Source organism: Vigna unguiculata, chromosome 11 (genome assembly GCF_004118075.2).
Source record: "Vigna unguiculata cultivar IT97K-499-35 chromosome 11, ASM411807v1, whole genome shotgun sequence".
NCBI classification, from domain to species: domain Eukaryota; kingdom Viridiplantae; phylum Streptophyta; class Magnoliopsida; order Fabales; family Fabaceae; genus Vigna; species Vigna unguiculata.
In genome coordinates, this window is record NC_040289.1 from 5,366,134 (window position 1) to 5,378,120 (window position 11,987).

Here is an 11,987-nt window from a genome sequence, read left to right on the forward strand (position 1 = left end):
TGTGACGTTCCCTTTAATTAGGGTTATTGATTAAATGGGACGTTACAGAACCTATAATTTATATATTTTTTATATTGTTCTAACTCTTTAATGTATTCGTCTGTTATATTTAAAGTTTTTAGATATATATTTCAATATATATATATATATATATATATATATATATATATATATATATATATATATATATATATAACCTCACTTCACATTAGGTTTTATAAGGTTTGCTTTCTAATACATTGACAGACAATTGTTGACAACGAAAATAATTAAGATAAGATTTTGCAAAAAAGATATAATATAAAAGATTTTGCAAGAAAAATAAATATGATAGAAAGGTTTTTAAAAAAGTTTTTTACTGATTCCTAATAAAAAATAGATGTCACCATCATTCCAATGCTTCACTCCTTATTTGTATAAGACTCTTATAAAATACTAAGGTTTTTCATTTTACTAGTATCAGTTAACATATTTGATCATGGAAAATGATTAGTTAACTACTTTTTTTTACCACTTCTCTTACCACCTAACGTGGATTGAACTTTTGCATTTCAATTTTAACTTTTAATATACTTTTAAGTTGTAAAAGTGTTACTGGAAATATAAAAGTACATTCCGCGCGTGGGTGATCTTTTGGACAGAAAATCTCCATTCTATTAGGCTTTTAAGAAGCTGCCACTTTCGGACCCCATTTCTTCGCACCCACCTAGAAACTTCACACAGAACCCATTTTTCCCTTCTTCTTTGAACATTGTCACCCATAAGGTAAGAAAACAAAGCCCCTTCCCTTCTAATCAGCACATTGCAACCCATAAAGCTAGCAAACGAAGCCCCTTTTGTTGTACTCGTTACATTACAAACCATAACCCTTCTAGCCCCTTCTACCCTTCTTTTCTTTGGACTGAATTTTTCAAGCCCTAAACGAAGGGTTTTGGTCGTAATTTTTGTTCGTCCAATGCACAAGACATTGGGGGTTTTGCAGAGATGAATATTGTTATTGATTTACTTCGTCACCTAGGATTAGGTTGTAAGAGGGAGAATTGTGTGTTCTTATGTAATTTCAAAATCTATCAATTTTAATTTGTGCAAAAGCTCTTTCGTGGGTTACACCTTAATTGCTCTTGGGTTGCAAGATAAATTTAAAAATGTTGCAGGCTAGTTTTTCCCCAAATGAACTTACACCCAGTTTTGAAGAAATGGGATGGGGTCTGGTATTTGTGTGCACAGCTCGGGTCCACCCTTTTAGTAAGGGAGAGAATTGTGTGTTCTCATGCACTTCCAGAATTTGTCAATTTTATTTTGTGCAAAAACTCCTTTGTAGGTTACACCTTAATTGCTCTTGGGTTGCAACATAAGTTTAAAAATGTTGCAGGCTAGTTTTTTCCCTAAATGAACTTACACCTGGTTTAGAAGAAGTGGGATGGAGTCTGGTATTGGTATGCACAACTGGTGTCCACCCTTTTAGTAAGGGTGAAAATTGTGTGTTCTTATGCACATCCAAAATCTATCAATTTTACTTTGTGCAAAAACTCCTTTGTGGGTTACACCTTAATTACTCTTGGGTTGCAAGATAAGTTTAAAGATGTTGCAGACTAGTTTTTCCTTAAATGAACTTACACTTGGTTTAGAAGAAGTGGAATGGAGTCTAGTATTGGTATGCACAATTGAGGTCCACCCTTTTAGTAAGGGAAAAAAATTGTGTGTTCTCATGCACTTTCAAAATCTGACAATTTTATTTTGTGCGAAAACGCATTCGTAGGTTACACCTTAATTATTCTTGGGTTGCAACATAAGTTTAAAAATATTGCAGGCTAATGTTTCCCTAAATGAACTTACACATGGTTTAGAAGAAGTGGGATAGAGTCTGGTATTGATGTGCACAGCTGATGTCCGCCCTTTTAGTAAGGGAGAAAATTGTGTGTTCTCATGCACTTCCAAAATCTGTCAATTTTATTTTGTGCAAAAAATCCTTCGTGGGTTACACCTTAATTGCTTTTGGATTATAGATAAATTTAAGAATAATGCAGACTAGTTTTTTTCCCAAAGGAACTTACACTTGGTTTATAATAAGTGGGATGGGGTCTGGTATTTGTGTGCATAGTTGAAGTCCACCCTTTTAGTAGGGGAGAGATTTGTGTGTTCTTATGCACTTCCAATATCTGTCAACTTTTTTTATACAAAAACTCCTTCATGGGTTACATCATAATTGCGCTTGGGTTGCAAGATAAGTTTAAAAATGTTGCAGGTTAGTTTTTTTCCAAATGAACTTACACTTGGTTTAGAAGAAGTGGGATTAGTTTTGGTATTGGTGTGCACAACTAGGATTCACCCTTTTTGTAAGGGAGACAATTGTGTGTTCTCATGACTTCCAAAATTTGTCAACTTTATTATGTGAAAAATCTCCTTCGTTCAAAAATGGGAGGGGCTTCATTAACTAGCTTTATGGGTTGTAGTGTGCATAGTAGGAAAGGGGCTTTGTTTTCTTACCTTATGATTTGCAATGTTCAACGAAGAATGGAAAAATGGGTTTTATGAAACTTGGTGGGTGCGAAAAAATGAGGTCCTAAAAATGGTAACTTCCAAAATACCTAAAAAAATGAGGATTTTTTGCCTAAAAGATTACTCACGCGCAGAATGGACTTTTTTTTATTTTCTCTGACACTTCTACAACTTAAAAGTAAATTAAAAGTTAAAATTAAAATGCAGAAGTTAAATCTACGATAGGTGGTAAGAGAAATAGTAAGAAAAAAGTAGTCAATTAATCATTACCAAACCTTTCTTTTATCTCAGGTGTTGCCACGTCGTTAAAAAACAATTTTCATATGGAAATTTTGATGGATGCCTTTTTGTTTTGGAAAATTATTTTTTAAAGCGGTTTTTGTTTAGAAACTTTTGATAATACACGTGACAGTACTTTTATGTACCAAAGAAATGTTTGATGTAATTTTGAAAAAAAAAATATTTAATTCCTGTTAGAAAAATAAATTTTGTCAAATTTTATTAAAAAAAAAAAAAACTTAGTATGATAGTCCTTTTTTGTCCATAAAAGCCTCCGCCCTTGAGCATTTTGAAAATTTGAGGTTTCCATGACCTCATCCTCTTCTGATATAATAGCTCTTGTAAATAAACTTTTGTGATGTAACAACCCTTGTAAATAAAGGTCAAGGTGTGTAAGAAAGACTACTGATATACTTTTTGCTTTCACTCTGTATTTCATCACTTCAAAAAAGGAAAACGTAAAGATAATGCAATTCACACAATTATAGGCAGATGTGTGAACCCTTCAAACTGAATACCTTGGAGGAAACAAGTATCCTTTATTGATAATCTAAAACGGAGGGTCTGGATTCCCTTTATCAGAGGAAGAGTGATGTGTTTGAACCATTAAAACAATTCAAAATAAAGTAACAAATTCACATGAAAACTTCTCAAATCCTAGTAGTTAGAATAAACCCAGCATATGAGCTCCATGCACAATTTGAGGGTGCCTAATACAAGCAAAGCTCCAATAAAACGAAGTTCGATACAACATTCCAATAGTGAAAAAACACATTAGACTTGCATCCTAATAACATCAAAGACAAACACAATAAAAATACTGAGATGGTAAATGATATTGTTCCTGAGAGTAATTTCTGAGGTTAAAGGACTACAATAGGACTGGTTACTGTGTGATTTCCATCTGTCCAAGACAAGTTCCCAAATACTGGGAAACCGTTACTGGGCCAACTCATTGCCTGAAGAATAACCCGAAATGTCTTCTTTTCTCCAACAGTCTTAAAAGTCAACGAACTTGGTTCAACAAGAACCTTAAATCCCTCAGTTATGTTAGCTTTAACAACATATGTGCTAGTTGGAGTCCCCACATTGGTAACTGTCCGAGTAACATTTATAGGGTTCATCCCTCGATTTGCTACTGTGATAGAAGGATAGTTGAGATTTTCAATGTTGTAGGACTCTGGGCAATTGTACGAGATGCGGCTAAAGTATCTGAGAAAATTTTGGCTGTCATCATGAGCGCATATGAAGTCCAACTAATCCCTTGTTCTCATATCATAAACAAGTCCAGGGTCCATTGCAAGGTTAGGCTGAATATGTCCAGAGCCATATTCAAACGGACTTGCTATCTGATCAAATGCGTCTCGAATCGGTAGGTTGTTGTTATCAAGAAAAGCTCTTCAAAAGTTTAATTTTCTTTTTCATCATCTAATCACAACATAGTATTAAAGTTTGTTCTCATTTACAAGAAGTTTCATCCATCTAATCTCATTCTCTTTATAACAGAATCACACATATAAGAAGTGTATTGTGTTTGAATGATGTCAACAGAAGAACAAGAATGGAAAGAAATATTTTTGCAAACTTACCAGTAGTCATAATGGCTGATTTAATAGCTGCTGGGCTCCAATCAGGATGAAGTGTTTTGAGAAGACCTGCGATACCAGCAACATGAGGGCATGCCATAGAAGTTCCCTGTTGCATATTGAAAGGAATACGGCGTTTATCTGATGGTAGATTTGATGGACTTGTGGCTAGTGAATAAGCCGCCAATATGAAAGCAAATATCAGAAGCAAGTTTTGGTGAATTCGAGCTTACGCGTCATCGGTTGTGGAATTAGGAAGTCTAGCATTGGCAGCATGAACCAATGGATAATATTTCCGTGATGGTAAGCCTCTATTAAGACTCGCTCCCTGATATTCATACATACATGCAATCCAATTAAACCAGATTATATATGCAGCATGGTTTTTCCTTTAATCATATCTCTTCCAGTTAATGATAACAGAAACATGTAAATTTACCTTAAGGTGGTGGTTTCTACCGAGAGAAATGTTGGTGAGAAAATCCCTGTCGATTGTGCTAGGGTGCAACATTTATGACAGTTCTAGGTGCTGGTCCATCATTCCCGGCGGAACAAACTACAACTATGTTTCTAGCAACTGCATGGAATGCCCCTATGGAAACCGCATCTGTGAAGAAGGATTCAATATAAGGATTAGAGCCACCGAGGGAGGCAGAGATGACATCAACACCATCATTTATGGCATGATCAAAGGCTTGTAGAATATCTGCTTCATGGCAGCCACCAGCATCATTTGCAGACCAACACACTTTGTATGCAGCGATACGAGTTTTGAAGGATCAAGTTTCCCATAATGTGCCTCGTAACTACTGCTGAAGATTCTTGCTCCTATCAACTTCCTGCTTCATCATGTAACATAGTTCTGTAATGAGTACTTTTTTCAAAGATGGTAATCAAAACTTCAACTGAAACTATTTCATTCTGATGAAAACATATACAAAAATGCAACACCTGATTGATTACACTAACTTGTACGTTGACATTTGAAAATTTCAGATACACTATGAAAGGGTTGTGTTTAGTGGAATTATAAGAGAGAAAATGACCTGTTACAGAAAGTCTTGTTTGGAGGAGAAACATGGTCAATCTGACAGACCCCGTTCCCACGCCACGTTGATGGCAGAGGGCCAAATCCGTTGTCGCTGAAACTTGGGTGTTCGGGCCAAACGCCTGTTCAACAAAAATGTTAGGCTAAAATACAGTTTCCTGTACTATGTTACTATTTTAGTTTGAGTTTGATTGTTTCAGTTTAATGTTTGGATTAGTTCCGGTATATATTTTGCTCCTTCCATCTATTTATCTCGCCAACATAAATATTTTTTGCTAACTTGACAAACAATTCCAATGACGTTTCTAAGGTAATATTTCATATCTAAATTCTGTTGGGTTTTTATTTTAATAAACTTAAATGTATTAGCCGTTGGGTGGTTAATGTACTAGCCGTTGAATAGTTAATGCACTAGCCGTTGAGTAGTTAATACTAGTCGTTTATAGCCGTTGGGAATACAACGGACGAAAATTGTAAACCTATAAATTGTATTGCTTATGGCATGAATAATCACAATGAAAAGTGAATAAGTTTTCCATTTTAGAGCCTCTTTCTCCTAACAAAGTGGTATCAAGAGCTAGGTAGACAGCCAGAGAGCTAGAGAAAGCTAGGTTGTTCTTGAGTGTTAGAGAGAGTCAGTTACCCGAGTGTCTGAGTGAAACAAATAGTGAGAGAGTGATGGCCAACAATATGTCCTTACCCCAGTTGACACAAAAAGCCAACTACGATAAGTGGAGCATGCAGATGAAGGCCAACCTCGGATCCCAAGACGTATGGGATGTAGTTGAAAGTGGCTTCGAAGAGCCAGAGGATTCTGATGAACAGACAGTCGCCCATATTGCTTCATTGAGAAAAACACGAGTCAAAGACAGGAAAGCTATGTATGCATTGTACCGAGCTGTGGACGATGCAGGCCTTGAGAAGTTAGCAAACACTACGACTTCAAAAGAGGCGTGGGAGATCCTGGAGAAAACATATAAGGGAGATGACCGTGTGAAACAGGTTCGTCTTCAAGCTCTCAGAGAAGAGTTTGAGAGGCTGCTGATGAAGGAGAACGAAGGGGTAACCGAGTTCATATCTCGGGTGGGGACGGTAGCAAACCAACTCGGCAAGAATGGGGAGCCGTTGCCTGCAAACCGAGTTGTGGAGAAAATTTTGAGGTCATTGACAATTGACTTTGACAACATTGTGTGTGCCATAGAGGAATCCAAAGACCTCTCAAAACTCACGGTGGAGGAGCTTGCTGGGTCCTTGGAAGCGTATGAACAGAGAAGAAGAAAGACGAAGGAAGACTACTTTGGCCAAGCACTCCAAGCAAAGACAAATTTCCAGGAGAAAAAGGCGTTTTATACTCAGAACACTCAAAGCAGAGGAAGAGGTCGGGGAGGTAGAGGAAACGGTCGCAGTGGCCGAGGTCGAGGCGGACAGGAAGGAGAGAGAGAACATACCAACAACCAAAATTGGCGCGAAAGAGGACGCTGTTCATGGAGAGGAGGTCGGGTGAGCAACTCAAACGTTGAGTGCTACAAGTGTGGCAAGTACGGTCACTATGCAAAGGATTGTAACTCGGATAGGTGTTACAATTGTGGTAAAGTTGGGCACTTTGCAAAAGAGTGTCGATCTGAAAGTAAGAAGGAAGTGACGACCAATTTTCTCACAGAAGATGTTGAAGAGAATGGAGGGTTGTTGATGATGTCAATAGCCGAGGATATGCAATTGAACAACTCGACAGGACAACAAAGCAGTTCAACCAACTCGGTGTGGTACCTTGACACAGGTGCAAGTAACCACATGTGCGGAGATGAGCACTTCTTTAAAGACTTAGCAAAAGTAGAAGCTGGAGATGTGTCTTTTGGAGATGATTCAAAGGTTGCGGTAAAAGGTCGAGGAACGATCTGGTACTTGCAGAAGGATGGTCGAGTTGGGGAAATTCGAGACGTATACTATGTACCTGATCTCAAAAGTAACATTTTGAGCATGGGACAGTTGATGGAAAAGGGTTACTCGGTGTTAATGAAAGACCGAGTACTAGACTTGAAGGACAAACTTGGACGTTTGATTGCTCGTGTAGAGATGAAGAAAAACCAAATGTATAAGTTGGAATTAAAGATCATACAAGAGAAGTGTTTGAAACTTGATGTCCAGGATGAGACAATGATGTGGCACTTCCGGTTTGGTCACTTACATTTTGATGGGCTGATGGAACTGGTGAAAAAAGGTATGGTGCATGGGTTGCCAAGCATGGAGTTCAAAAGTAAATTGTGTGAAGAATGTATACTCGGCAAACAATCGAGGACTTCGTTTCCGAGAAATGCCAAGTACCAAGCAAAGGAACAACTGGGCCTAATTCATACCGACGTGTGTGGACCAATTACTCCTGAATCCTTCAGTGGTAAGAGATACTTTATTTCTTTTGTAGATGATTTTTCACGAAAGACATGGGTCTACTTCTTGAAGGAAAAGTCTGAGGTATTCAAGGTGTTCAAGAAGTTTAGAGTGATGGTGGAGAAGGAGACAAACAAACACATTAAGGCTGTTCGGTCTGATAGGGGAGGCGAGTTCACATCAACAGAGTTCATGAAGTACTGTGATGAGCACGGCATAAGAAGATTTTTGACAGCCTCATACTCACCACAACAGAATGGTGTAGCTGAGAGGAAAAACCGAACTATTCTTTATATGGTTCGGTCCATGATGAAGAGTAAGAATATGCCAAAGGAGTTTTAGGCAGAAGCCGTACAATGTGCCATTTATATACAAAATAGGTGTCCACATGCAAGGTTGAATGAAAAGACACCACAAGAAGTATGGAGTGGACAAAAGCCGAATGTGTCTCATCTCAAGGTGTTTGGCAGTGTAGCATATGCCCACGTACCAAGTCAGCAAAGAACGAAACTCGAGGATAAGTGCAAGAAGTATATGTTTATTGGGTATGATGAGATGACAAAAGCCTACAAATTGTTAGACCCAATAAACCAAAAAGTGATAGTAAGTCGTGATGTTCGAGTAGATGAAGCCAATGAGTGGAGTTGGAACAACTCAGTTGAAGAGATGAGTGGAGATACTAGCCCGTCAATTGCTATACCACCGGCTACAGAAAATTTTGAAACCACTAACGATGAAGATGAACCCCGACGACCCAGAATACGAACCATACAAGAATTGTATGAGTCTACTGAACAGGTACATGTTGTTTGTCTTTTGGCAGGTTCTGAGAACATAACCTTTGAGGAGGCGGTGCAAGATGAGAAGTGGAGACTTGCAATGGATGAGGAGATCGATGCAATTGAGCGCAATAACACGTGGGAGTTGTCCAATCCCCCCACAGGAGCTCGGCCCATTGGTGTGAAATGGGTATATAAGAAGAAGATGAATGCTCAAGGTGAAATAGAGCGTTACAAAGCCCGACTTGTTGCTAAAGGCTATAAACAAAAGGAGGGAATTGACTATGCTGAGGTGTTTGCGCCAGTCACTAGAATGGAGACAGTTCGACTGCTAATTTCAATGGCAGCTCAACACAAATGGTCAATCTATCAGATGGACGTGAAGTCAGTATTTCTGAACGGAATCCTAGAGGAAGAAGTTTATGTTGAACAACCACTGGGATACATGAGAAGAGGAGAAGAGAAGAAAGTACTAAGATTGAAGAAAGCGCTTTATGGGTTGAAGCAAGCTCCTCGGGCATGGAATTACCGCATTGACAAGTACTTCAAGAAGAAAGGATATGAGCAATGTCCATATGAACATGCTCTGTACATAAAGAAAAGTAAAGGTGATGTAATGTTTGTTGCTCTTTATGTAGATGACCTCATATTCATGGGGAACAATGTTGAGATGATTCAAGAATTCAAAGACATAATGACAAAGGAGTTTGAGATGACAGACATGGGATTGATGGAGTACTTCCTTGGCTTGGAAGTCAAACAGGGTGAGAAAGGCATTTTTGTGTCCCAAGAAAGGTATGCCGAGGAGATCTTGAACAAGTTCAAGATGACAAACTGCAACCCGGTTTCGACCCCAATGGAACCGGGTACAAAACTCTCGAAGTTTGATGGAGGAGACCGAGTTGATGCCAACAAGTACCGAAGCTTGGTTGGAAGCCTTCGCTATCTGACGAGTACAAGGCCAGACTTACTACTAAGTGTTGGTATAGTAAGTCGGTATATGGAGGAGCCGAGCTACAATCATTGGAAGGTTCTGAAGCGAATACTAAGGTATATTCGAGGAACAATATCACTCGGACTATACTATACTAAGTCAGACAACTACGAACTTGTAGGGTACTCAGATAGTGATTGGTGCGGAGATGTAGACGACCGGAAAAGTACATCCGGGTATGTATTTTTCATGGGCCACACAGCGTTCACTTGGCTTTCAAAGAAGCAACCCATAGTAACATTATCAACATGTGAAGCTGAGTATGTTGCAGCATCATGGTGTGTATGTCATGCGGTATGGCTTAGAAATCTTCTAAGCAAACTAGAGATGAAACAAGAAGAAGATACTGTGATACGAGTGGACAACAAGTCGGCCATTGAGTTGGCGAAGAATCCGGTCAACCATGAAAGGAGCAAGCACATTGATGTGCGTTTTCATTTCATCCGAGAACAGGTAAAGGGAAGGCAATGTGGAGCTGGTGCACGTGGGAAGCCGAGATCAAATTGCAGATTTTTTTACAAAACCACTACCGACTATGTTGTTCAATAACTGCAAGAAACTGATCGGGATGGAGGATAAAAGAAACATTTAAGCTTACGGGGGAGTTTTGTTGGGTTTTTATTTTAATAAACTTAAATGTATTAGCCGTTGGGTGGTTAATGTACTAGCCGTTGGGTGGTTAATGTACTAGCCGTTGAATAGTTAATGCACTAGCCGTTGGGTAGTTAATGTACTAGTCGTTTATAGCCGTTGGGAGTACAACGGACGAAAATTGTAAACCTATAAATTGTATTGCTTATGGCATGAATAATCACAATGAAAAGTGAATAAGTTTTCCATTTTAGAGCCTCTTTCTCCTAACAAATTCTCTTGTATTATGATCAACTAAAGTGTAGGGTAGGATTTACCTGAATCCAGATTAGCAATAACTGTATCTTCTCCGAATTTTCCTTTCAACCAAGCGGATTCTGTAGGAATTCCTCCATATTTTTCCATGCCAAGAAAGTCCCATGATCTGGTAGTGTGCAATTTATACTCTTTGCTCAAGAATACAGAAATTACACTTGGATTTTCTGCACCAATACATCCAAACATAGTACTTGTGTCTTCAAAATGGTGTTATAACTCCAATTATACCTAAAAGATTTACAGAATATGGCTACAAAAATACAAATCATTTTTCTCACTTGCAATCTCTGATGCCTCTTCCTCTTCAAGCAGTGCAGCAAAGCCATTGATGTGCTTATTGTACGAGTATATCACTACTTCCTTTGCTTTCTCATGGCTGCGAACAAAAAAAGAAGAAAAACTATTCAGGTAATAAACTAGCTAATAATATCACAGATAAACAGAAGTTCTTAGATTCTTTTTTATATGCACTCTGATCATGTTTTAGATGTTTATTCAAACTAATCTTGCTCAAGAGATATGAAAGTACTCAAAGTGAGTTATTCTTCAACAAAGTTTTTTTTTTTTTTTATGCATAGGACTTGAATGAACCAATGGTAGAAGATTCTACATATACCTTCCCAAGACTGGAGCCAGTAAATGATGGTGAGAATTTGTGGCTGACTCAAGATCACGAAGGGAAGGAGTTTGACCATGAGAGTGTTCTCCCAAGTATACAATATAGGTCTGCTACAAAGAATCAAAATAAAGCAAAACAATTGTGAAGCATTGTATGTATATATCTAGCAGCAAAATGTGAAATTGTGATTGTGAAACAATGGCTACTGTGTGGTCAGATAAGGAGTTGAAGAGTAACATAACATGCTTGCCTTTCTGAGAGCTTCGGTGTATGGCTGCAACATGGTACAGAGAATGATTGATGACAGGAAAAGTTTGAAGATGGAAGATGCCATCTTCAACTGGTTTAGTTTGAAGATGGAAAATGATATCTTCAACTGGCTCCCTTATATAAATCTTTTCAGAGGTAATCATGAATCTTTAGGGCATTTCGAAAACAATTATGCATGATGTCTTATTTGGAGACAAAGTTTAAGGATTCAAAAACATCAACACACCGAAAGATTCCCCCCTGTGTTGCAAATGTACTCCTTAAAATATTTAATTCAAATACCATCCATGATCATGGTAAAATTATAGGATGATTGAATAAAATCGTAAAATTGTTTCAGTTCAAATAAAATGCTTTATAAATGCTTTGTGAATTCTGGTCAAGTATTTGTTGTATATTATCAAGCTAAATTAATGATCCTTCAATCATGTCAGGGAAAGATAGGTATTTTTGTAAAGACTGAGGCAAAACCTCATTGCTCGTAAGTACGAAAAGTAAAAGCAAAGTAAATAGTTCTGATATCCGAGAATTCACCATAACTCAAGCTAAACAATATTTATATAAAGAAAATCAAATATCTCAATAGTTTTTCAAATATCTGTAATTATAGTATTCAAAT

The 11,987-nt window shown here is 37.9% G+C and overlaps 1 pseudogene; it reads right to left on the reverse strand.

Annotated features, from left to right (window-relative positions):
* Positions 1-3,607: 3,607 nt before the first annotated feature.
* LOC114170125 lies at positions 3,608-11,447 on the reverse strand (annotated as a pseudogene).
* Between the last annotated feature and the right edge of the window lie 540 nt (positions 11,448-11,987).